Below are 26,046 nucleotides of genomic sequence, written 5' to 3'. Positions count from 1 at the left end.
CTCTACTTTCACATGGTAAAGAGGTTTTACTGGCTTCAGCTGAAGCTCTGTCCATTGGTTTGCAAATGCAGTGACCCTTACTGATTCCAGACTAGCAAAGAATCAGAGGACCTCATTTATATAATTCTTTGTATAAAAGATGTGAACAGAACTTCTGTACAATAAAGGTGTAAGTTTTGTAATACAAGGCTTTTGCATGCCAGGAGAGGTTCTTTTTCACTTGGTTAAGAGCACTGCCCTCACTTGCTATGTAAAATTTTAGTGTATGTGCTGTGCGTTCCACTCTTCTAAAGCCTCATGCAAAGCTTTGATTAAATAAGGATGTGGCATGTTGTAAATGCTAACCTCTTTCTGAGATCTGAAACAAATGCAATGACTTTCAAAATTCAAAGCAGTGAGCATCGCTTTAATAGCTACGTCAACCCTGAAGCACAAAGCAGCAGAAAAACGAGTCCTTCAACATTCATGTTTTCCCTTAACTCTACAAAGTTCACAAGCAATGACTTGCAAAGTCCTCTTTAGTGTAGCTGATCCAGACCTTTGGCCTGGAGAGGCACCCACTCCTGCCCATAGGCCTTCCCTGCTGCATGCTTGGCAGCTGTCACCAGCATTTCTTGGACTGCTTTCTTTTCCGCCTCTCCCTGATAGCAAGACTTAAGGCTTCCAATCCCTATGAGCCTTGGCTTTCAGCACTAGGAAGACAAGATGGCATCAAGCTAGGGAGAGACAAACCAGTTCTCTCTGCATTGTTTCTCTGTGACTACTGTAAGGTTTTGTGAGTTATCCCACTGCAGTCATTGGAGTCATTTTGACACACAGTGAATTGCACTATAAGCACATAGACAAACAGATCTCCATTGGAGACATGGCTTAAAAGCAATGACAGACATCCTCTCCATCAATTTTTATGCTAAAAAATATTAAATTTTAAGCAACAATTCATGGCAGCACGTCTGCATTGACCAGGTGCAAGGCTCTGATATTCTGTTTGTCCTCACTCAGACAAACTTGAGTCTTGATGCTGCAATCCACGTACCAGTGCTTTGCATGCTCTCTGTAACACCTTTGTTTCCCTCCTCCAGAGAACAGGCACTCCTACTTCCTTTATTCCAATAGTGAGGAACAGCCTGGTATCCCATCTAGGATCTGCAGCCTTTGAACAATCCTGGGAGAAGAAATTGCAAACTATTAGTGCATGATGATGAAGGCAAGAACTACATGACAGTCCTGATGGTTAACTGGACCTTCTGCTCATTCTAAGCACAGTAAAGACAAGGCTGGGAGCCTGCTGTTACAGGAGAGACTGTGACAACATTGTCAGTAACATCCACATGAAACTACAGTATATGTGCTACAGGGACCAAATGTTCTCAGAAGTTTGAACTGAATCTTTATGAGTTTAATAACTTATAAAGAGGGTCTGCAAAAGTGGCAGTAGTGCAATATCACAACATACACTCTTTTCTGACTGTCATGGATGGCATTCTCCTGCTCACTAAGTTGCTATGCCAACAGATTCACCTCAGGCACTTCCCACATTTCAGACTTACTGGAGAGAACAAGCTGTGGCCAATTCTGTGCATAGAATATATAGTCTGAGTTGGTGCCTTTTTTTAATTTGCCGGGTGTTGGAGTTTTTAAATTAACTGTATAACTTTCACTTCTAGCTTCTGAGACATCTCTGGCTAAATATTATGCTACAGGTAAGCTGAGCAAATGTAGGAAACACCAGGGTATGAAAATACAACTGCAGTCATCCTGTTCTGTATGGAAACTATATGACTACCCTGCAGAGATTTGAAAAGCATTAAAACAAACAAATGTAAAAGTATCGTGCATCTACTCTGTTCAAGTCTGGCAGCATTTTGTGCATCAGGACAAGGTACTAGCCAGATATAAATGTGCTGGTTACACAATGAATTAAATTCACAATGTTTACACTGAGCTTTGCTTACTTTAAGGGGGTAGGAGGTAGATGGTTAAGAAAACAAAAGTCCCAAATGCACTACTGCTACAAAGTTCCACCAAAACATATGGATTAAACATGAGAGACAAATTTGTCCTAATATGCTAAAATGTGGATGGACTTCCCTTGCTTAAAACAGAACTGTAAGGATTTAGACCTAATCATTTTAATACAGATTAAGTATAACTTAAAGAAATTGAGGAAACACTTCCAGGGAGGTTGTTGGTTATAAATACAGTGAAAAGATTTCCTCTACAGATCATTTACCCTATCTTAGAAAATATATTTCTTTTTCTTCAGGAAGCAAGAACTAATATTTTGCACCTGGAAACAGGTACAGAATCAATTGTACAATGAACTTACAGAGCTGGAAATTTTTTGAAGGGTTGGGTCTTTTTCTTTTAATAAAAGTAGCTATCAATTTTGACTTCTTTCTGCTTCAGCCCTGCAAATCCAGCAGCAGCCCTCAAACACAGCTAAGTAAGCAAAGAAGGAATGGTGCCATATACTTAGCTCCAGAACTGGGAGATAATTCAAACAGCACAAGAAAGGGAGATTATTTGCAGTCTGCCTATAGCCTTTATTCTTGGAGAACCATGACTAGGACAGCTAAGTACACAATTTTTTCCTTATACTCCATTCTACAAATCCATGTGGAACCATGCCTTAATCAGAGACACCAGCTTCCATCCAGATATCTAAAGGGAAAACATTGGAGGGGCATGAGCTTGTAGTCATGGTACAAGAAAGAGACAGGAGAATCTCAAAGTGTGCTTTTGACCCACAGGCACTGGGGGAAACAGTCACTACGAGTCTCCATATGAAAATATAACACTAGCAGAGAACTCTCAAAAATCTCTTTTGATAGTCTCCATCTCAGTCACCTTTAATACTTCTTCTCAGTTCTGCTAGAAAGACTGTTCTTAACCTCAAAAATCTCCTACTAAACTCCCCGTGGTTTTTACTGGTAAGTAGCTTTAAGCTTCTGGCTCATTAAGCTCAGTGTCAGTAACTTTCCACAGATTTCATACTAATCTCAAGCTTCTCAAGTTTCACATCCTGTCATTGCTTATCTACGTCCCCTCTCTCTCATCTTTCATCCATAATGGAGAGACAGAAAAGCCTTTTTCTTCCCTCAGCATTTGCTGTTCAATCTATCACTCATTTTCCTTGAAGGCTCTGGAGTAAATGGCAATTTCCAAAATACAAGGCCCTCAGTCATTCAGGAACTTTTAATGTAATAATCCATGAGGGTGGGAGAAGCAGCACTATATTCCATAGTATGGAATGAGCAAGGAAGCCCTTATACCTCCAACACAGAGGGCATAGCAACTGAGTACATCAGTACCCTGTGGAGCAGCTCTCCTCAAAACATTAGAGGAAGTACTCCAAGTAGAAGTTGGCACAGCTCAGCCAGGCCAAGCATGCTGCTCATGTTACTGAACAACATTCAAGCTAGTTTTATACTACTTAACAAAGAATTTCAATTGAGGAGAAAAAAGGGTGGAATCAGTTTTAGCCCACCTCCTTCTTGCCACCTCACCCTTTATTAAAATCTCATAGAAATGAAAAATTAAATGAGACAATGGTCTTTAGGATGCAGTGGAAAAAAGTAGGCTGCCTGTCAAATCTCAGACCAGCTCTGAGTTACCGGTTGTTTAGCCCCTTTAATGCAGAATTCCTGGAAGGAGGAAAAGGCTTTAATGCAATCTGCAATAGATGATACAAACCAGTGCTTTAAATTACTTCAAAAATACCAGAACATCTCTGAAATTGTTTCAACCATAGTCTACAAGTTTTCAAACAAGACTTCATTTAAAATGAGCAGGTGCAAATTAGTAGTCATTCCAGTCAAGAGTAAATGTCTAGCTCTGGTAAGTTTTCTCCTCTGTATTTTTATCATTATTTCAATTCCCACAGATCCAGTAAAAGAAAATTAACTGCTGAGGATTCAGAGATTTAAAGTAATTTCTTCCAGGTCACAGTTGCTTTGCAGAAATCACTGCCATATGAATACTAAAAACAGTAAAACTTTTATTTTTGTTCTGTTAGTGTGTCATGGTGAACCATAGGACTTATAGAGACTAATTTCCTGTCCATCTCCTGTGGATTCCCTGGTGTTATAACAGTAGAGTTCAACTCATGATGCAGCCCCTCTATCATTAGGGAAACTAATTTCATCCAGTGTACTGTGTTCAGATTTGTAATTTCATAAACTAAAGCAACTCAGTAGTCAATTTTCATAAAAAAAGTCTAATATTGGGAGTGGAGGGGTGCAGAGAAAGGAGAAGAGCAAGACAAAGTGTGCTCGATACAAGCTTCAATTTCTTAAGAAACCAGACAAAAATTGCCATAGGGAAAAAAGCAGCAATCAGAAATACTCCAGCCAATCGATAGATGAAGCTACTAACAGGAAATATAAAACTGTAGAATTAGTTAGGTTATAAAAGATGTTTAAGATCATCCAGTCCAATTGTTAACTCTGCCAAGTGCACCACTGAACCATGTCCCCAAATGCCACATCCACACATCTTAATCTCTCCAGGCATGGTGACTCATGTACCAGGAAGGAACTTGCAATCCTAGGAGCCATTAGTGAGCTGTAAGCCATAGGTAAAAGCCTCCCCATCCCCATTTGAGCTGCACAGACCACTTCCCCTCCCACACAAACACTCCAGCCTTGCAGAACACAGTGCAAGTACTTCTATGTGAAAGGGACTCCCCTTTGCTATTGCTGATTTTCTTTAATCCAAACTGGCACCTGAAGAGCAGCAGCCAGCGAGTGCTCTGTGGTCCAGAAGGAGATCAGAGAGATCCAAGGGAGCTCACACAGCACTGAACCTCACTGATAAGGCACTTCTGCCAATATCTCTCATGACCCTGACTTCAGCCTTTGTTACATGCAGCCTCATGAGAATTTCTGCTTGCCCACAAGTTTGGGAGCTTGCATTTCTTTGAAAGCACAGTCATTAGGACTGCTCACCCAAACTATAGCATTTTAACAGTTCTCATAAATAAAGATAATACTACCTTAACACAGCAACCATTCCCTACTTCAAAGATGTCTCCAAACTCCATCAAAATAAGCAGGTACACCATAACATTTCTAAAGACAGAACTAAATCTCACTTCACCATTACATACCATTGCTAATCTCATGCTTTTGTAGCCAAACTTAAGCTACTGTGTGCCACAAGCTAGAACCCAGCTCCCTCTGAACAAGATGACAATTTACCATTTGGCCAATGCACAGGATCCCAACACCCAATCTCAACACAACAGTTTTTTGCAGCAGGTCAGAGCACTCAGTGCTGTCTCAGTCCGCTCTAGTTGGCAATGAATTGGAATTGGTAAAATTAAAACTCCACTAGAATACTAAAGATCCATCTCCCCCTCCCCAAAAGTGCTTCATTCTCAGGGGAATAACATTAGCATTTATGGAAGTAAATGCCTCAGGGTTTTATTAATGTGCTAATGAGCTAGAGCCTTCTACCTTCAGATCATAAGCATGAATCATATTCAGCTCAAAGGTAAAAATACTGTTTCTAGCAGGAATTTTATATCAAGTTCTACTTCCAGCCCCTCCATCACAATTTCATCTTTATGCCTTCTATGTAGTTTTCTTTTCCAAATCACACAGGGCTTTGAGCTCAGCAGAACCTTCTACCAAGGACCACCAATCACAGCAAGATTCAAAATCATTTTAATACAGGTCATTCAGATATACATATTATCAAACTTAAAAAAAAAAGGAAAAAGGAAACAAATTTTTTAGAAGTAAGCTCTACAAACTCAAATTGACAGAAATGTCCAAAATACTATGGTTTTTCAGCAAAGAGCTACATAAAGTAGCTACATAAAATCTGAAAAAATATCAGCTGCTTTAGATCCCTTTAACATTAAAAAGTCCATTGGGGCCACATTATAGTATTTAAATGATCCAGTTTTACTTACAGCAAACAGTTACTTCTAAAACCGTATCTCAGTTATAAATCATACAAAAGATGAAAAAACTACTTTGAGAAAAAAAATGACAGGGAGCAGGGTTTTTCATTCCAATATTTGCAAAGTCCCACAGTGCTTGTAACCTTTTTTCCTGCTCATTTAAAATCACGGTGTGATGCCCTTATGGTTGCTCCTTGTCACAGCAGAGGTTCATGTTTTCCACAGGAGGGAGCTTTTCTCTTGCTAAGATGACAGTCTGTCGCAGCTCTCAATTTGGGAACGCGTAGGAGCTCTAAACATGCTGGAGTGCCCCACGCCTGACACCATACAGGATTACCAAAGAAGATTCAAAAACTGGAAAAGAACAAAAAAAAAAACCAAAACAATCAATCAAAAAAAAAAAACCTATAAAATGAAAGATTAAGCATTTATAAGCTAAACCCTTCTCACACCCTTGTTTATATCCCCTAATGCAATTACTTAGTAGAAAAACCTGAGCACACATCAAATCCAACACCATTTATGTCCAGATGTATCTGATATATAAATGTCACTAAAGGTATCAGCTATCCAGATAGTATTATAAGAGGAACAATAAATCACAATAATATGGAGAACTTAACATCTGGCCTAATCACTGAAAATAATATTTGAATACTTGAAAATATAGCTTATATAACACAAAAAGAAGGAATCCTCTTTGTTAACTATTTATGAAGCCAATAAGTGACAGTCAGCTTTTACTGGGGTCAACCTTAATGGCTACTTTTTCCAGAAAAACACCTCTGAGCTGCAATTTCCATCAAGGTAACACTGTGCTATCATCACATTTCCCTGCTGCTACTTCCACAACTGTTTCCTTAGCAAAAAAAATCACAAAATGCAGAGATAAGAGAGATGCTTAAACTGTCCAGTTTTAGAGAAGAGAGAATTTCATATTCCCTGCTGTCTAAGTTTAGTCCAATGGGTAAATCCTCCTAATGTGTATAACTGACTCCTATCATTGACAGTGGAAATAACACAAGTACACAAAGGGGACAAGGAGTTGTTGAGGCCTCTTGTAGTATCAAACTTCAAAATATCAGGGGAAACATAAGTGATAGGTAAAAAGTCTGGGCATCATTTTCTGTGTTGAAGAGTGTATTATGGGTTTGCACACTCAGAGAACTAGAGATACCCTACCCACCCTATTTCCAGGTTTGCAGGAACTTCAAGAAATCATTCTGCCCTGAATAAGCAATTGCTATATATACACAGATCTATACACACAGATCTAATCCCAGATCAAAGCCATGTGGAGCAAAAAGAGGTAGAAAGGATTAGACAAAATACAACTTCTGTTCCAAAGGTCTTCCATGCTGCTCAGAACCCCTTCCTCCTATTAAAGTCATAAGTGAAAAACAGTATTACAAATCTTCCTTGTCTTCAAATGCTTGCTACCATTTCATAGCCAACTATGATATAATCATGCAGACTGTGTTTTGGCTTACACATAATCAACACCTAGTAAAAACAGACTCAGCTGCAAGCTGTGGTTAGCTCCACAGAAGGCTAAACGTCAAGTCAGAAAAGCCAGCCCTGACTGATAACTTTGTAATGTTAAATTTTCATTAATCAAAGCCTTATCTAAAATATCTGCAATCTATAGATCACATCAGGTCACACTCTATGCTTGAGGTAATTTTTCAGAGCAAAACTGTTCCTATTCACCAGTAATTAAGCCTGCAAAATGATCATGCTATATGGTAAATGTAAATCTAAAAAAAAAATAATAATAATGAAACAATACAGGCCAGATAGCATAGTTTGAGAAGGCAACCAGAATCTTGTTTGTTTAACATTAATAAGTCTCAGAGGGAAATGGGACAGCTGTGCAAAGGCACCTTAGCTGTCCCTTTTTTTGTTATCGTAATTACATCTGTTGCTGATGTTCCATACAAATAAATGTCTGAGGAGCCTTTTCAAAGTTCAGGGTGAATACAGATAAAGCTTGGACATAGAAAGTAGATTAAAAAGCATCCTCAGTGATACATTTTGAAAGATAGCCAAGATCATCTTGGAAAATCTTAGGTCCAGTAAAAACTTTACTGAGGGACACTGTGTATCAGCACTCACTTGACTTACTGGGACTGCAAGGACTTAAAGTGAACTTGACATCAAGTTTTCCAGTAGGACTTGTAGTCACTGAATAGCAATAATTACATTCATTCTATGACTTCTGTTTTCTGTCTTTAAATTGGGGGTTTGATTGTTTGGGGTTTTGTTGGTTTTGTTGTTGTTGTTTTTCTCTGCATTTGAAAAGAAATTATGAAATTTTTAAAGATTCTGAAAACAGTCCTTTTCTTACAACTTGAAACTGCAACTGAGAAACACAAAATGCTAGAGTCTACTCAAAGATAAAAAGGAAAAGGACAGAGTATAAGGTAGCTAATTAGAACTTGTCTGGGAAACAAGAATTACTTGGTTTCACTTAAATTCCAATATTATAAACTGATCTACAATGTTTTAACCAAAACTAGATACCCAGATATATAGTTGGAATTTCAGAGTTGCTAAGCATCTAACTGCTTTACTTGACTTGAAAGAAAAAAGAATATTAGAAGCTGTAAGAAACAGGAAAAATTTGGAGCATTCTGAAAAAGGAAAATTGTCTCTTGCTATTTAAAGCATTACCTGATACAAAACATTCTTCAAAAATTACTTTTCAAATAAAGACTGGAAAAACACATGCCAATGAAAACCTTAACCAAAAAACTTTTTCATTTTCAAGCAGATCTAATGAAAATGAAATACATATACATACAAAGAGTCAGCTGGAATTTTGGGATGCTTAATTTGTTTGATCTAGAAGATGGAAATTTTGTGACAAATTTTTTTTCTACGAAAACCTGTTTTGATTTGAAGAGCTCTGTAAGTAGTATTTCATTCTAAGACTTTCTTTCATAACTAAGACTGTGTATAACTAAGTAAATTAAATAAACTACTTACCTCTATCATACCTGTAAAGTTACTATGGCTCACAGACATAAGTGATATACATCAAGTGTAATTTTTTTTCCTTCAAAGTATTACTTTCTAACAAGATGAAGGGTTAAAATAATCATTTGGCTCTCTAAGATTTTATTTGCCTCAACCCTTTCTTATTCCAAATTAGTGAAAATAAACTGTAGGGTACAATCTTTCCTAAACTACATACCTACTTAAACCTGAACATTAATGTGGCCCAGATCTTTTATCCCAGTATGGTTCCTTTTTGTGCTACTCTTGCATAGGAGGCATATCAGGATTTTGACTGGAGAGTTGAACCACAGTCTACAGAGGACATGAGTACGTGGCAAAACAAATACAAGAAGCAAGCACAGAAAAACAGAATGGTTATGAGGACTCTTCTGCTTCAGTTAGATTTCTGTTTGAAGTTGAAACCTGAACTTGGGCAACTACAGCGCCTCCATCTCAGAGGCAAAATAAACACATTGTTTTGGAAGCTCACTTCCACAGAAAATGAAATACTCATATGATCCCTGGATATTATTGTTAACATACATTCAGCTTTACCGAATTCATGAAATAATTTTAAGAGTTTTACAATCCAAAATGGCTTTCCTTAAGGTATTTGACCTGTCTGGTAAAAGAGACTTATAACAGTCTATGTGATGCATTGCCATTTCTGAGTAATTTGTATCTGAAATAGAATGGACACAAATGTGTTCATACTTTCAATACTACTGAGTACAGCAAATAAGAGCAGGAGACTGCAAAACTGCCTGCATCTTGGGAGTTTGTGAGGAAAGTTAAGGCTGGGAAAAGGGAGTGTGTGTGGGAAGGTGTTTTAACATTTTTTATTTCTCATCATCCTACTCTGATTCAATTGCTAATAAATTAAATTGCTTTCCCCAAGCTGAGTCTTTTTCCCCATGGCAGTAACTGGTGAGTGATCTCTTTCTGTCCTTATCACAATCCATGAGCCTCTGGTTATATTTTTCTCTCCTCTGTCCAGCTGAGGAGGGCTGTAAATAGAATTTTGGTGGGCACCTGGTGTTCAGCCAGAGTAAACTCATCACAATAAGAATAAGAATTATTTCAATTAGTTGTCATCATATCTATAAAGAGAAATAATACTAAAAAAAAATAGATCAGCAAAAATTGACAGTAGAAAAAAGAACTGACTCCAGGTATGAGAAAAAGGTTTCAGACCCCACCCAGGTTCACTGAGATTTGAGAGCATACAACCCATACTGAGTCAAGCCAATACTCAATTACATCTCCAATTCTAACAGTGTTCTGTGAACTTTTGCACGTGTATTTGCAATACCTCACAAAGCTACTATGATCATATCCCCAAATACCAGCTTCAAAATCAACTTTTCAGAAAAGGAAAAAAAAAATGTTTATAGTACCAGAAATGAAGAAATTTGGTTTCCTGCACACTAATATTCTGTATTTGATTGACCAGTCTTTAAAAAGTTGAGAATTCCAGCTGAAGCTTTTATACAAGTGGGACAATAAGGTGTTGGTCCTCTATGGATTTATGGTGTTTAAGAAAAGATATAAACCTATCTCTTTCCTCATGTAAGGAATACATATAATACAAAAATCCTTCTCCTCTGCTCTGTAGTCTGTTTTCACACAGAAAATGTAGTATTTTGGAGAATTTTGCTTGTATAATGCAGCTGATCATCACTGCATATACCTCATTACTTAAAGCTAGCTAGAAACAGCTTGTCAAAATGTCAGTGGCAGTAATAGCCCTTCTCCACCCATGGTTTTTGGGTTTGGGGGTTTTTTAAGCTCAAAGAGTTACCGGCATTCACACCAGCAAAAATGCATCTATCTACGCAATTTTAAAACAATAAAAAGGGGGATATAGGTGTGGGCGTCTTATCCCAAACAGCTAAATCATAATGAAAGCTCCATTGCAGTTCATTTGTAGTATACTTTAAGCCTCATCTGGGAGGACCACATTTATCCTTTAGCCAGGTCCTCAAGAGCTCCAACAGCACTCTTCTCGTGAGCTGTGCCAGAAATTTAATGTGCATGGGGTTTTTAGGAGGCTCCTTACTCTGGCTAACAGATGAAAACCTTGCACCATTCCAACACCACATATGGAGAGCAGCAGACTCCAGTTTTCTTACATCTATGTTCGTTTTAAACAGTACTCAGAACATGCACAAGTTGTTTTTATTAGAGCTGCAGTCAAGAACACATCAGCTATAATGAAACAGTAAAATTTAAATGCTGCCAAAAATATTTGGCTTCGGTCTACAGTCAATTTGAGCTTTTGCCCAACATCCACTTGCTCTCCAGTCCCATAGAGAGCTGCTCCTCAAATAGTCTTAAGTTTATTTTGTTTTTACTGCAACTCTTCACTATGCAGCTGCGCAATAGTAAACATGACCCCCAACATAGAGTGGAAGTTTGGCAACAACTTGATTGCAAATGTAATCTACAACAGCCATGGAAGTTAGCCAAGCCAAAAGCGGAGTTACAGCTCTTAAAAATTCAAGCTATAAATGGCTATACAATATCACACTTCACACTGCAGTTTGTGACTGTGCTTAACTGCTGTGCTGTGCTACACCTGCAAATCATTTCTCTGTTTGCAAATACTGCAGAATTAATGCTGATGCCCCAGGATCTGATTGTCTCCAAATCAGGTAACAGTAAATGAAGAGTAATAAATCAGTAGTATTGTTTGAAAGATGCATTATTAAACAAGTGTGCAAGTCTCCACGGGATCAGGACCTTGGATGGTGAAGTGATGATCTAAAGTGCACTGGAAAAATACAATGGCAGTGTAACTTTTAACGCTCAAAGTGATGGCCTGGTTAATGTAACAGATAAAAGTTAAAATCCTTCATCAAGTTTTAAGGATAAATGTTTTAAAGTCTTTCTGAGTTTTAAAGTCTGAGTTTCTAAAGCTTTGTAGTTATAAAACACATTGCCGTGTTTTATAAGATGGAGGGAGCATCAGAAGCATGAATATGTATGAGATTTACTTACAAACAGGCTATAGAAATAGCTAGTACTACCCTTGCTGCTGTTAAAATGAAAGCTGAAGTAAAAAGATGACGTTTCGCTGACAGCAATTGTCTAGTACATATAAAAAGAAGATGAAAATAAAGAGATGCAATTAAGTTAATTGCAACAGAATCTCTGAAGTGAACATTCTGATGAAATTCTGTGGCCAGCTGTCAGAGGTCAGCATATGGAAGAGACATCAAAAGTCAATCCTGACAGCATCTTCCATTCTCAAAACAGCACCAAGTAGATACTTGGCTCAGGGATATACTTCCAAAGCCACGAAAAGCACTTCAAATTAATATCAGTTAGATAATTTCCTCACTTAAACTGGCTTAACTCCCAACCCAACCATTTTTCAACAAATTCAGCTACAGCATAGTCAGGCCCTAAACAAGTGGCTTCCAGAGCAGCTTTGTAATCAGCTTAATTTGTAGCTGTCTCTCCATACTTATCACAATCACATGTTCCTGACTCTCCCCAGTGCCTTACTAGTGGCCATACAATCACATGCTTGAGCAGATCAGAAGGATGATTTCGTGCACACTAATTTTCAGGGAGGTTAATTTTCAGACACATTAACTCCCAGGTTTCTACCATGCTTGCAGCCCTGGGAATACAAATAATGGCACAAGGTCAAAAAGGTGTAGCAGGGATTAGCTGTGCCTCAATGAAACATGAAACTCTATTTTCACACAGTTCAGGCCTTGGCTCACTACAGCATTTGCAACCCTGCTCAGCAAAGCACACTGACTTGAGGCCTCAGTTACTATGGTGATAAGCATGGAATAAATGTTTATACATAATTAGTTAAATTATCCCTTCAAGAAAGCAGTCGTCCTTCTCACAGGCAGCTACTCATATTTTTAAAATTAAATAGATATAAAAACAAATTAAAATTTTAAAGCTTAAGAATCACTACTATTCATCCACAAGCTAATGAAAATTTAAATCTATAACAAGAATTACAAAAAAAAGAGAAAAATTAGTCTATGAGAAACCCATCTCTTCTGAAAACTACACTGTAAATGCCCTACAAAATAAGCTAATGCTTGGTTTTAAACATTTTAGGGTTTTGCTTAAGGAAAACAGCAATCAATAATAAAACTATCTTCTTGCTTAACAAAACCTAAAAAATACTTACTGAATGAAAAACTAATGTATGAGTCCTTTTCATCCATGCAATCACTAAATTAAGTCAATCCTACTTGTAAAATATAAGCAGTATTTTCTAACTCTAAGCTTACTGCAAAAGCCATATGCTGATATAAACAAGTTCATTTAGTCAAAATGCTTAGTCCATAAAATCATGAGTAGCTTACTTCCTTTTTCAAAAGACTATGAATCAGCAATTACAGTAGAACCATCTGCCACAAAGATGAATATTCTGCTCATGGTTTTGGAGAACCCTTTGCCAAAATATTTATGTGTAACTTGAGGGGTTTTTTTGATTAAGAAAATACAGTCCTAAAATGTGAACACCAATCATATTACTTAGGATATAAAATGGCCTTAGATTTAAGGAATGCTAAGTTCAGAACAGACAAGATGATTTCCTAGGATCAATAACTACAAAAAATAACAACAAAACTTAACGAAACACAAGAGTTCTTCCCCAAAGAAAAACAAATAATTGACAAAATGCAGTAGAAATATTGCCAGCTGGTGAGCTGTCTCTTTCTTCCCACTAGGGGAACTGTTGCCAGCTCTCGCCTATCTACACACACTACACTCTTCTCTCAGCCTGACCCAGATCCAACCCTGGTCTCAAGTGTGATAATGAAATCAAGCTTTATCCACCCAATGGGCATCAATGACTGACTGGTGGTTAGACATGGGCTTTTGGTGACAGTGGGCAACTAAAGAGGCTTCTAGTCCCTAATACAGCTCTAGCACCTAATACAGCTCTTTTCTTTTACAGAAACTTTTACTCATTTTCCAGTCTGCCAACATAATTGCATGTGTATTCTCTCCCCAGCCCAACTGCTTTATAAGTTAACTTTAGAAAAACTTCAACTACAAGAAGTGTTTAAGCTAAGAGGGATAAAATTTTAAGAACTGGGTTAGGAAGCACACCTGTGCAGGTTCATACAAGCAGATCATACGTGGAAAACTCCCAATAAGGAGGGCAAGACCAATGGTATATTCCCTTTTCCTGCAGCATGGCAGGAGCCAATACACACACCTGCAATCCACACACTACAACCCACTGGTAAGGAATAGTGAGTTCCTAACCCTAATAAACTCATAGAATTACATTTAGTTATCCTTTACATGTAGGCTGTAAGTTCCTCCAAGGCAAAGAGCTTCTTCAGTGTCCCGCACTTGTTGACACACAAGATATAAAGGGAAGATGTACAGCTGATCATGAAGAAGCAGAACATAATTTTGACTTGCTCTAAGAATAGGCCAAATGCCTTCCTCCAGTTTGCATGCAAATGTATTACTGAAGACAATGCAGGTATTTGAGGGAAGAAACTCAGCTTAGAATCTGATTATCTCTTCAGAAATTGCCCAAATTTTAAAATACCTTCTCAAACACCAAGGTTTACAGCTTTAGCATCAAGAGAGTTCTAAGTGATAAACAGTTACATATTTATATAAGCTATCTTTTTTCAGTTGAGTGTTTAGCTGCAGGAAGCAGTGTGTTATTGCAAAAGGCAGTAACTAGATAATGAAGTCAAACTAAATGTTCTTTTATCATTAAGAAGATGTGTTATTATTAATTCACAAAACATTAATTTACATTTACAAGATAATCCACAGCAAGGAACCAGACATCCCCAAACACAGACACTAGAGCTATTGGTTGTGCCAGATAAATAGCCAGATAAATTGACTATTATGCAGCAAAGCAATTTCAAAGTGGGGGTTCTTTTACCAATACCTTTAATATTTTGAGTTGTTTCCAACTTCTATGGCACACAGTCTTAAGGATCCTGTTTTCATTTAAACATGAAACAGTAAAGACAGTAAAGATTTTAGTTGAATACCTTTACTGGAACCACTGTCAATTTAAGCTGTAGCACAAAAAAAAAAAAAAAGAAAAAAAAGGCAAAGAAGGAGCAGCTTTTAAGATTTGTTGTGCTTTTAAGACCTGAAATATCATTAGTGAGCTGGTCTATTTCTTCTAATCAGATACAGAAGTTTAGCTAAGACTGATGACATTGCATTTTGAAACTTTTATAAGTCATTAAGAATCCTTTTGTTCTTTCCATTTTTCCTCTACAAAAAAGTATTTAGGCTGGACATATCAAGCAAGGTTGAATTTACCATATTTTAATATCATGTACTTTTCAGTAAGTTAAATATAGATTATACTATGTAAATAACAATGCACATATAAATACACTACGCATTTGTATGAGAATTTCTGAATCCTCCACCTATTGCATTTCAAAAAGGACATTTCAAAAGAGGGCCTAAAGTCTACACATCCATCTGAGATACCTACTCTGTAAGGTCACATAGAAAATGAATGACAAATCTGTTAAAAATCCTCTATTTCAGCTCACTGGTGTAAACTGAGTATTAGTGGAGGTGTTCCCAAAATGACATCCAGAAGAGCATGTACACTAGAACACTTGTCTTAGACATCAGGATTACCATTTACCAACCTCACTGATGTTGAACTAATGGATTTGTTCATAGTTGTAGCAAAAAATCACTGTGGTCATGACCAAGATTTGGCATCCCAAGCTCCACAAGAAACTTTATACTCAAGTGCTTAGTGATCCCATAAACCAGAAGAGAAATAAGAGGGTGGAAGCTAAACCTTGTGCAGATAACAATGTCTGGACCTGTTCTCTGGTTTTCAGCACAACAGCAGCAGGCCAGAGCACTTTACTACAGTTGAGGACACCATTGATCAAGGTGTGATTCACGAACAAGACCACACACCACCTAGGGACAATTAAGGATGCTGTGGAGACTATACATTAGCTCTAAGGGACTGAGCAAGAGGGGCTGCCCACAGCAACAGCTTTTCACTGGTCTCCTCAGGGATACAGCATGCTTCCAGCTCAGCCTCACTGCTCAGTGAAACTAAACTGACTCCCAGTGAAATTCCTGGGAAACTGGTTTTATATCTTAACTGGAAGTTATCTGCAGAGTCACCTCAATTCAAACTCTCTCAAAATAGAAATATCCCAAAACTGTCATGAGATACACAGGAGAACCCTCAAAGCTGGCTACTCATGAATGTAGATCTTGAGCAAACACTTAAACTGTCTACTATGATGCCAAGAACTGAGTACTGTAAGCTTTCATCTTATCCTACAATATACATCTACATGTGTATGCATTCAGTCAGAATGACCACCCACATGTTCAGAACAAGATAAAGAACCATCATCACTAACAAATTAACCATTTGAGCAGTAAAATGTGTGCTGTCTGTTACTGAAAAACCAAAGGATTTACACTGTGAGGCTAGTTCTTAATGATAATACAAACTAGATACATAATTGAACACTGTAAAAACAAGATAGACTCTTAAAAGGGGAATCCTAACTGCTTCAATGAAGGATGTGTTTGTTTTGTTTTTAAAACACTGCTTACTCCACAAAGCTATTTCAAAGTTTCTTACCTCTCAGGGTTTGCAACAGCTTTAGGGTATACCCAAAGGTTTTTGAGCATTGAAAACCAGGTTATACTGAAATTTATTTCTCTGTAGAATTAATCTAAAATATGCTCTATTTATCGCACTCAGAACAGCAGTGCTTAAAGCTAACAGCCCACACAAGAAGGGCTGCAGGTTGTTCAGCATTAAATGCAGATCTTCATTTACATGTGTGAGAAAAACTGGAATCCTTCATACACACCAGAGCAATTCTCTCACTGTACCCAATGTGGGCATACCTGGTGTGCTACCCATACAGACTGACCTGTTCAGGAGAGGCAGATTGGGTTTCACCACAAGAGGATTACAGATTACTCCTTCACCCTAACAGCATCCCTTCCCTTTTCCCTGACCTTAGGCTAAATCCAGTGCTAACTGCTGCTGCATTTGATCAGCAAAAGACTGGGTATGTATTCCCTGGTATTCAGGCATTAATTAGTTCCTTACATCCCAGAGTATGATTACAGGATGCAGACACAGAGAATGAAAGCTTTCAGCTGCCTGCTCCTGAGGTCTTGGTTTAACTACTGCTAGAGCTGGAGAGGTCATATCCAGCAGCACAAGAGAGTATTGATAACCTGTGTTAATTCTTTGTTACAGATGTCAGAATCGGGAAGTAGCATGTTGCCTCACTGTGCCATGATGGTGTTGCTCAGAATGGTTTCTATTTGCAAGAGGGACACAACACAAACATTTCCCAGACACATCCTACGCTTTTAGCTCTGGGGAGGTAGCAAAATACTCCTGTGAGCACAAGTCAGCGAGAAAACTGCAAATTATGTTGACCAAAAAGCCACTACAGTGCTGTTTCTTCTAGTCCAAAATTGGTGTGAGCTATAACAGGAAAAATACACTGACTTCAATTCCACTGAGGTTTGTCAGAACAGCAGTAGTGCCTCATCCACAGGCTGTGCTTACCCTGGGAACACTGGGTCCCAGGGGTCCAGCAGAACTGGATACACTTCAGTAAATATTTTCAGTTCTAACCCATGGAGTCATAGCATTAGTAACATGCTTATTACAACATTGAACAAGTTTCCATATTTTTTTAATACCAAGATTTACACGCAGTACAAAGGTCTCATGGCATTGTGAGGTTTAAGTGTATATCTTACTTTCCTGGGCACTAACTCTCCTCTGCAAATTTACCAGCTGTTCCTAAATCTGCAGAAGGAGTCGTATGACAACTTCAACTGAATGGGAAAAGACAAACCTGAAGTTCTTTAAAAGATAATACCATTTTTCCAACACAGTCTCATCTCATTAGTACTATCCTGATAACTAAATCTGCACTATCTTTTTTTTCTGACATTGCTCTTTTAAGCCTCTTTTAAGTTATTTATGCATAAACACATGAACCAAGGTCATGGAACATCCAAAATGTTCCATTGCATTCCCCACCAGCTGAAAAGCATTAGAATCATTACTGGTCTTATTGTTCCTGCCACAGACAAGGCTTACAGAAGCGGGTTTTTTGAAACTAGATTTCATATTGAGGACAGCTTGGAATATCTCTTCTTGTATAATACATGCTGCATAAACTAGGGACAGTACATTTAAGGGTATTATCATCCAGTGGGAAATTGTTTGGGCTTCAGCAAAATTCCAGTGGTGGCATTTTACAGTACAAAATCTGAAATTGTTTTCAGCCTGCAAAGCAGGCTGCAAAATAAAATGCACAATTTTCAGAGAGCAGTATTCTTCCCTATTTGACAGAGGAAAGAAAAATAGCACTGTATGACTAAGACACCCAAAAATTCATGCTATTTATTTAGGAACCTCACTATCATTATGCATACATTTTGTCTGCAGGAAGACAAAACTGGGGGGAATTTTGATAGGAAAATAAGAGAAAATGTCTTTATTCTGACTTTTTAAATCTCCTCCAGAAACATTGCAGGTCCTTTCAGGAAAGGAAAATTTCTGGTTTTTTTTTTTTTTGTGGGAGAGTTCAGAAACAGCAGGATGGATCAGAAGCTGATATTAAATCTACTGAATTTATAAATCAATTCCACACCAGAAACTTGATGGAACTTTGCCAAATAAGTAGGAGGCAGCAGCACTATAATTTAACACCATTCCACGGTAACAAGCTGCACACCATCCCCGGCAAGTGCCCCTTTTAATTAGACAGTCTTCTGTGAGATGAAGGCCCAAAGACTTAAATCACTCAAAATCTGCAGATTGACAAACATTAACAGCAAGTCCCATCAATTTTTAATTCCTGTAATAGATTCTTTAACTTCAGTGCAAAGCAAGAGCTCCCAATAGCTTTGGTGACACACACACACATTGCAAAAATGTCAGTCTGTTACCTGCAGTCTATTACTTACCTCTAAGGAGGAAGAGGATGCCAGGAAGCTAAACCTATTTATGATTCCTTAGGTTAACTATACCATGTTACAAGCACAAAGAGCAAGCATAAAGCCTAGGAAGTCTAAATGCCTGGGATTCAGGACCTGAACCTGCTTTATGTGAACAAAACACAGAAGTCCCATCCAGCAGCTTGAGTGCAATTTCACTTTCTACTGAAATTTCCACACACCACTAAAGAGCTGAGGGGATTTTCTAGTGCTGTGCTGCAGGTGCAGGTGCAGGTATCTGAATACTACCATTAAAAGAAAAAGGTGGTATCCAATGTTGATCCAAACACTGACAGACAGGCACAGTTGATAGGCCAGGTGCTTTGCACCTTGAGAAAAGAATATCACCTTCTGAATTCCCTGGGAAAGAAAAAAAATCCCATCCTGTGGCAAACATATCTTATTGGAATAGGGGGTTATAGTGCCTCAATGACAAATGACACAGTCCTCAATCTGCACTTCTAAGAGTCTCTGCATGGAACAGCAGCCCTGAGCAGAGAATTCCACACACAAGTGACACTTAATGTGGTCTCATTGCCTCAGCTAAAGGGCTCTGAACATTTACATTAATATATGTAATTAAGCTGCATCATGTTTTCCTTGAAAACTCTAACATGCTACTTAATTTTTCATACTGCTGAGAGCACTGCAACGAAAACAGATTACATGAGAAAAAAGATCATGGCAGTACAAGCTGTAGAATAAATGCTCAACTAAGCTAGATGCAATTTAACATATCACACCACAGACAGCATTTGTTAATGCCACTGTTTTTGTCCTCCATGACAACAAAAAGAGGATCATAGACACAGAACCTTGCACTAACTAACTCCTTACAACACATACTGATATGCTAAAAGGTACTCCACAGGAAAATATGTATGCTGATTAGTTTTGAAAGTGTCAGGTTACTAAAAGGTATTCAAAATTTGTCCCAACTCAAACTGTTAGAGGATCAGCAACAAAGCAGTTCCTTGGTTTTCTCTTTGCTACAAGAAAGACAATGAACAAAGACCTTTTGGCAAAGTTTCGGTTCAGATTGTTGTTTTGCCATTAAATCATTGGTCTAGTTTACTGCCTGAGTCATCGCCTTCAGAATTTGCACTAGCCCAAACCTGAACCACTCAGCCAATACATGACCAGCGATAAAACAGTAATTCAAGAGATTGTTTCTGCACTATTGGAGTTACATACATTAACAGCTCACTAACAATCTGTGCCGGCCAGTCTCTACAGCCTTTGTCAGTTACTGCAGGAAGGTAAGAACTTCACAAGTCAGACTGACGCAAATAAATCTCTAGCAGAATTAAGCAAAATAAGTAAGACTTTGCAAAGGTTGTAAACAAGCACATAAGTGAAAAAAAAGTACCAAACACTACTCCAGCGCTTGCTTCTATTTGTTGCAAGGTCTTTGAGCAGTCAGCCCATTCATGTTAATGACAAACAAAAGTTGAAAACAAATAATCCTACTATCAGGTCGTTTAATTCACAGCATTTAGGGCAGCAAGATCCACAGATCAGAAGCATTAACAAGCACTGTTTCAGTAAATGCACATATGCAAGAGACAACCATACATCTCCATCCCTTCTAGTAATTTGAAATCCAGCATTCCACAGTGACACAAAATAAACCAATGGGTAACAAAAACTCACCCTATGACCTACAGCTTCACAAGCTTCTGTGCCCCACAGCATTATTCTGGTCTTTCATTAGATAGTTTTTTCAGCTGTGCCTTACTGAATCTGAAAAGTATCATCTCCCTTTCCTCCCAAGTCTTGGTACTTTATACATGCCCTCACAAATATGCCAGAAAATAAGGATAGGTTCTCTTCAATTTCTTTCACCTGAAAAGACAGATGTAGGAGTAAGAGAGATCAATGAGAGGCACATTATCCTTCCAACCATTTGTCAGTTCTAGTCAGTTTTGTATCTTTAGAAGTGCTTATTATTGGTTTATTGCAATTGAAATGCTAAATCAATATGGTGCATTGGTTTTACAGATATTAAGAGTTCAGGACCTGCACTAACAGGGCAATTCAAACATGCTGAGAAAGGACAGTTTTCATTTCTATCTGAAAAGGCTTCCTCTTTTGCTGATAAAGTACATCCTTCCTCACCCACAGTAACTGAAAGCACTTTCTCTCAAAGCCAGTTCATAAGTTGCTTTCCCTTCTTCCTTTTACAGAACTACAGAAGAACAAGAGATTATTGATTTTCATAAAACACTACTACATACGAACACACAAACACGCTTAAAAATACTGTATTTCAAGCTTTATTGCACTCAGTCCCAAGAGTTTACCTGCCTTGCTGGGAAAGCTGCTTACAGCCTGTTAAGGGTCAGGACAGAAGATTATTTAATTAGGTGGCAGCCCTAACCCTGGGATAACGGAGAGGGGAATGCTGACAAATTGCATCCAGCAAGGTTTGTGAGTCAGGAATTTTTATATGAAGAGTAGCGCAAGGCAAGACAAAGAACAATATGCTCAGGACATCAAAGACACATGTGATATTAAAAAATCCTCAAAACCTTGAGACAGTTAGAGCATCACAAATAGCACCTTCAAAGAAACATGCTATGAAATGAGCTAGAGCTCAGACACATAAGCAGCAGCACAGAAACTGTTTTCCAGGCATTAGGTCAAGCACTGTGCAAGCCACATCACAACGGTTAACAACATTGAAGATCCCAAACAGATACAGAGTTTACATATACCTATCTATAGCCTTATCAGTTTCCATCTACATGGAGACAGATGTTTTTTACAGTGAGGGTGGTAAGACCCTGGAGCAGGTGGCCCAGAGGTGTGGTGGAAGGCCCATCCCTAGGAATATTCAAGGTCAGATTGGACCAGGCCCTAAACAACCTGGTATAGTTGAAGATTTCCCTGCTTATGGTGGACATAGGTGGCCCCTTGGCTGGACTAAGTGGTGCCTAAAGGTCCCTTCCAATCCAAATGATTTCATGATGCTATGATCCTAGTTTGAATGGTTGTAACTATGCTGCAGCTGAGCTTTACTTCCAGCAAAAAATGACAAAGCGATGTCTCACTCTTACTCTAAAAAAAATATCACATATCAATATTTTAAAAAATATTAGTCAGAAATACAGGTACCATAATGCAAAGCATCAAATGAAAGTCATGGTTTTCTACAGACTCTTACCTACGCACTAATAAATACCATCTTTCATTTTTAACTTCTTTTAGAAGTTAGATATAAAAGAAAAGCAACTTGGACACATTCAAACAAAAGAAGGGAATTCAAAGTGCACTAGCTCTTCTTTGTACTGCATCTAGAGGTTCAAAACTATTAGCAGTGACATAACTGCATTACGAGATTAAAATTGTATTTTCCTAAGTTCTTGGCTCTATCTACTTGGAACTCAAAAAAGTAACAAATAAGGTATTATGTTCCTCATTTCTGTTTATTTTAATCTCATTACATTATTCAATAGAAATTCTAGCTTCCTTCTATTTCATTTAGCTGATTTTTTTACTCCAGAATTACATCTGCTAGATACAGCTGCAATGACAGAGATGCAAGGAGCAAGACTGTTTTATACCAGAATTCCTTTTCCTCTTGGAGATCTCAAGTTAGTATTTTTTGGCTAGAGGCCAATCAGTTTTAATGCTAGCTTTTAGTGAAATCTAGGAATATTTTATCCCTAGATATCCTATCAATTAGGGTTTTTTCCCCTTAAAAGAAGAGACATCCTAACCATCCGTATCTGTTAATAAAAACAGGCAGAAAATTCCTTCCCTGGACCAGACCATTTTCTGGTGTATAACCTCCCACTGTGGCCAGGCCCAGGTTCTTATCAGCCTGTTTTGCTGATTTGTTATTAACTCGCATCTTACATTTATGTTATAGTGCTTGTTTTGTTTTCTTCTGGTGCAAATCACCACCATTCAGTTTCACTCATCACCACCACCTTCACCACCTAGTTACTTTTGCCAGGCTTTTCTGTGCAATCTCCCTGACCCACTCTTGGTTCTTCCTGCTAAAGCTTCCCCCTTGCTACATATCAGTTTGGGAACAGAACATTCATCAGTCATGAACAGTTTCTAAGAACTGCACATTTATTGTTCTGCTTTGCTTCAGTCTTCTAGAACAGAACAGAACAGCTTTTGATCTATTCTTGAACTCCACAGTCACCCTTCATTTATGTAGGTCCCTGAGCAGACCTCCCTATGGGAGATTCCCATTCCTCTTAGCATTTGTGCATTTAATTTCAAGATTCCAGGTTTCTCCATGCACTCTAAAGGTAATCTTTGCTAATCTTAGATCAGCTCAGACTCCCACTAATAGGGCAACAGTGATGAGGCAGTTCCTCTTCCAGAAGCAGCTGAAGGGAGAGAATATTCCATTTTAGACTGGAAAGCTCATGCTCTCAGCTGTGGTCCTAAAAAAATAACCTGGTTTTAAAGCAACAATCCGGTCTTCCCTTCTCCTACGAATTAGCTCACCATTCACCTTGAACTTGACAGAATTAATTTGCATTTCCCTGGCAAAGTGTCTAGCTATTGAGAGCCAAGGAACAAACGCCTGAAAAACATCAACATGGTACCAAGTCTTCTCTTTGGCAGTATCAACACAACTATACATAATTACTATTCTCATCACTACCTCATTTGTTAGAGTGTTATGTGCTGTGTCATGGTGCTCCAAAATAAACCCATTTAGCAGAGAAAGGCAAAAACACCAAAGGAAATGTGGAACCACACCCTCTTCATTAACTATTTTATTTTACCCTTTACAGAGGTTTTTAAAGGTGTCATGTGGCCTACTTAAAACTTCACAATATATAGAGATCACTCCCTGAGGGTCAGCCATACTTATGCAAGCAGTTGCATTGCCCTAAATCTTGCCTCAAAGGGGTTACTGAACTACATCCTTCATCTTAGGTGTATTCAACTCAGTAATTTTATTTTGTAGACTATGCAGGGTACAAAGCTGGCATGAAACAAAGATACATGCATAGACTTTTAAGGATTATCTCATCACTGCACAATTCATTTAGTTTTGTAAAATTAACTATTAACAGTACTGAAACACCATACTCTAAAAATCTGTTAAATATGGGGGTTGGACTAGATGATCTCTAGAGGCCCCTTCCAACACTAAATACCCTCTGATTCTTTACCAAGCAGCTTTGAGCCTGGATAGCCTCTTGCAATACAATATTAAAAACCTGAGGAAAATAACAGCCAGAACAAAGGGAGAACAGCCACGTCTCAAAGGCTTAATTCCAAATGCCTCCTTGCACAGAGCTTCCTCCTGTGGACTTTTTTTTCCCCTTTTGAAGAACACAGAAGTCACATGAGGAAGTTAAAGCAGCAAAGCTTATAAAAATACATACATACACACACACACACACATGCGCATACATATATATAAAATAATTATGCATATAATAATATATATACACAGTTTATAGCTGAAGGAGACCAGCCTAAGCAGAGGGTGTTTGGGAGAACAAGGACAACCAGCAGCTCTGGCAGTTTTCCTGAGGGAACCATTCCCTGGGCAGAGGCCTGAACGAGCAAAGACAACAATTGTTAGCACCAGTAGCTGTAGCAGAAAAAAACTTTGAGTTTATTAAGGAATTTTTGTACTTATATCTGCTGCCCAGGTCAGGAAATCTGCATCTTTGGAGTCCTTTTCAAGACATTTCAAGCCATTCGCTGCAGACCCAGAGTCACACTTAGCCAGGCCCAGCACTGAAATTGATCACACATTCATCTATCAATTCATACAAGGGAAAAAAAAGTGTATGCCATCAGCCTGATCAGTCCTGGTTTAGTAGCAAAAAGAAAAGAAACAGTGTTTTGTAGTTAACATTTAACACAAAAGGCCTACTAAAAGGGACCTTTGGGCAGCCCCAAAAATCCCCTTTTCCCCACACGCTTATAAGGAGCAGCTGAGGGACATGGGGTAGCTTAGCCTGGAGGAGGCTCAGGGAGTGTTATAAATAAGAAGCTTGACTAGGCCAATATTCAAGCAGCAATCAATTTATTATCTAATATGGTAAAGTATGAGCAATACAGCACTGGGTACAGTGGGGGAAGTTTTCCCTCCAACTGCACATCGATAATTGAGGATTACAGGTATTTATAGGGGTACTCATCAGTTTTTTTCAGCAGTTTCTATTTCTAACTTTTTTATTCATCAGCAATATTCCAAATTATTACATCACAATTCAATACACTATTGTGATTTAGTTTTTCTCAGGATGTGTTTTTAAAGGAGTATCCCAGATGGTGGCGGTCCAGTTTCCGACTGAAGGAAGACGAATCCCATCTGGTGCAGTCCAGCTCCCCAGATGTGGGTCCTCCCTTTTAATGCAGAGACTATAAATCTAATAACAGTGATGTCCAGCTTCCCTTGGTCAAAACCATAAACCCTGGAGGTGGTGGTGATCTTCCTCGCTCAAGTTGTTTTTCTTTGCTTCAAAAGGGTGTGAGATAAGCATATTTCCTTTATATATTTTCCAAAGCTATAGTTTCAAGCATATAAGTAATATTCTAAAATTATACTTCAAAAGGTTATTGTTGCAGAGCTCTTTATGGATTAACTATAAGCAAAAAGCAACATCTTTAACACTTTAATTCCAATGCTCCTAAATCAACTAGGGTTAATTTCAAAGGCCTTTTTCCATGATTTATTTTCCTCAGTTATTATTAGAATTCACAGCTCTCCCACTGTCGGTGCACTCACAAATACACACGTCGCCTGTTTGTACCTGACATGAAACACAGGTTTGAATTTCACAGGGGGACCTCATTGCTCCCTCCCAGTAACTGGAGTCCGGCCTCTTCTGCTCTGCCTGCAGTGAGGAGACCTGAGAAAACAGCCTCAAACTGCGACAAGGGAGACTGGGATTAGATAGTAGGAAAAAAGATTTTTTTCACTAGTCTGGTGGCCCGGACATTGGAATGGACTGCCGATGGAGGTGGTGGAGCCACCAACCCTGGAGGTGCTTAAGAGGCGCCTGGACTTGGTGCCGGGTGATGTAGTTTAGTGGTTTAAAGATTAGTTACAGTAGCAGCGCTGGGCTGACGGTTAGACTCAATGACCTCAAAAATCCCTTCCGCCCCTGACAACCCGACAACACCACAACCGCCCCACC

At 38.4% G+C, this 26,046-nt stretch overlaps 1 long non-coding RNA gene across 1 annotated transcript in view; it reads right to left on the bottom strand.

Moving 5' to 3' along the window:
* Positions 1-5,651: 5,651 nt before the first annotated feature.
* Positions 5,652-26,046, bottom strand: part of LOC115948426 — a 21,212-nt gene continuing 817 nt past the window's right edge. Inside the window, exon 2 of the long non-coding RNA XR_004082249.1 lies at positions 5,652-6,265. This is a non-coding gene — a long non-coding RNA (uncharacterized LOC115948426). The remainder of the gene's footprint in view (positions 6,266-26,046) is intronic.

This window comes from Geospiza fortis, unplaced genomic scaffold (genome assembly GCF_000277835.1).
Source record: "Geospiza fortis unplaced genomic scaffold, GeoFor_1.0 scaffold134, whole genome shotgun sequence".
Taxonomy (NCBI): Eukaryota; Metazoa; Chordata; class Aves; order Passeriformes; family Thraupidae; genus Geospiza; species Geospiza fortis.
Note: the sequence above shows the minus strand (reverse complement) of the source record. Positions and strands in the feature narration are given on the sequence as shown.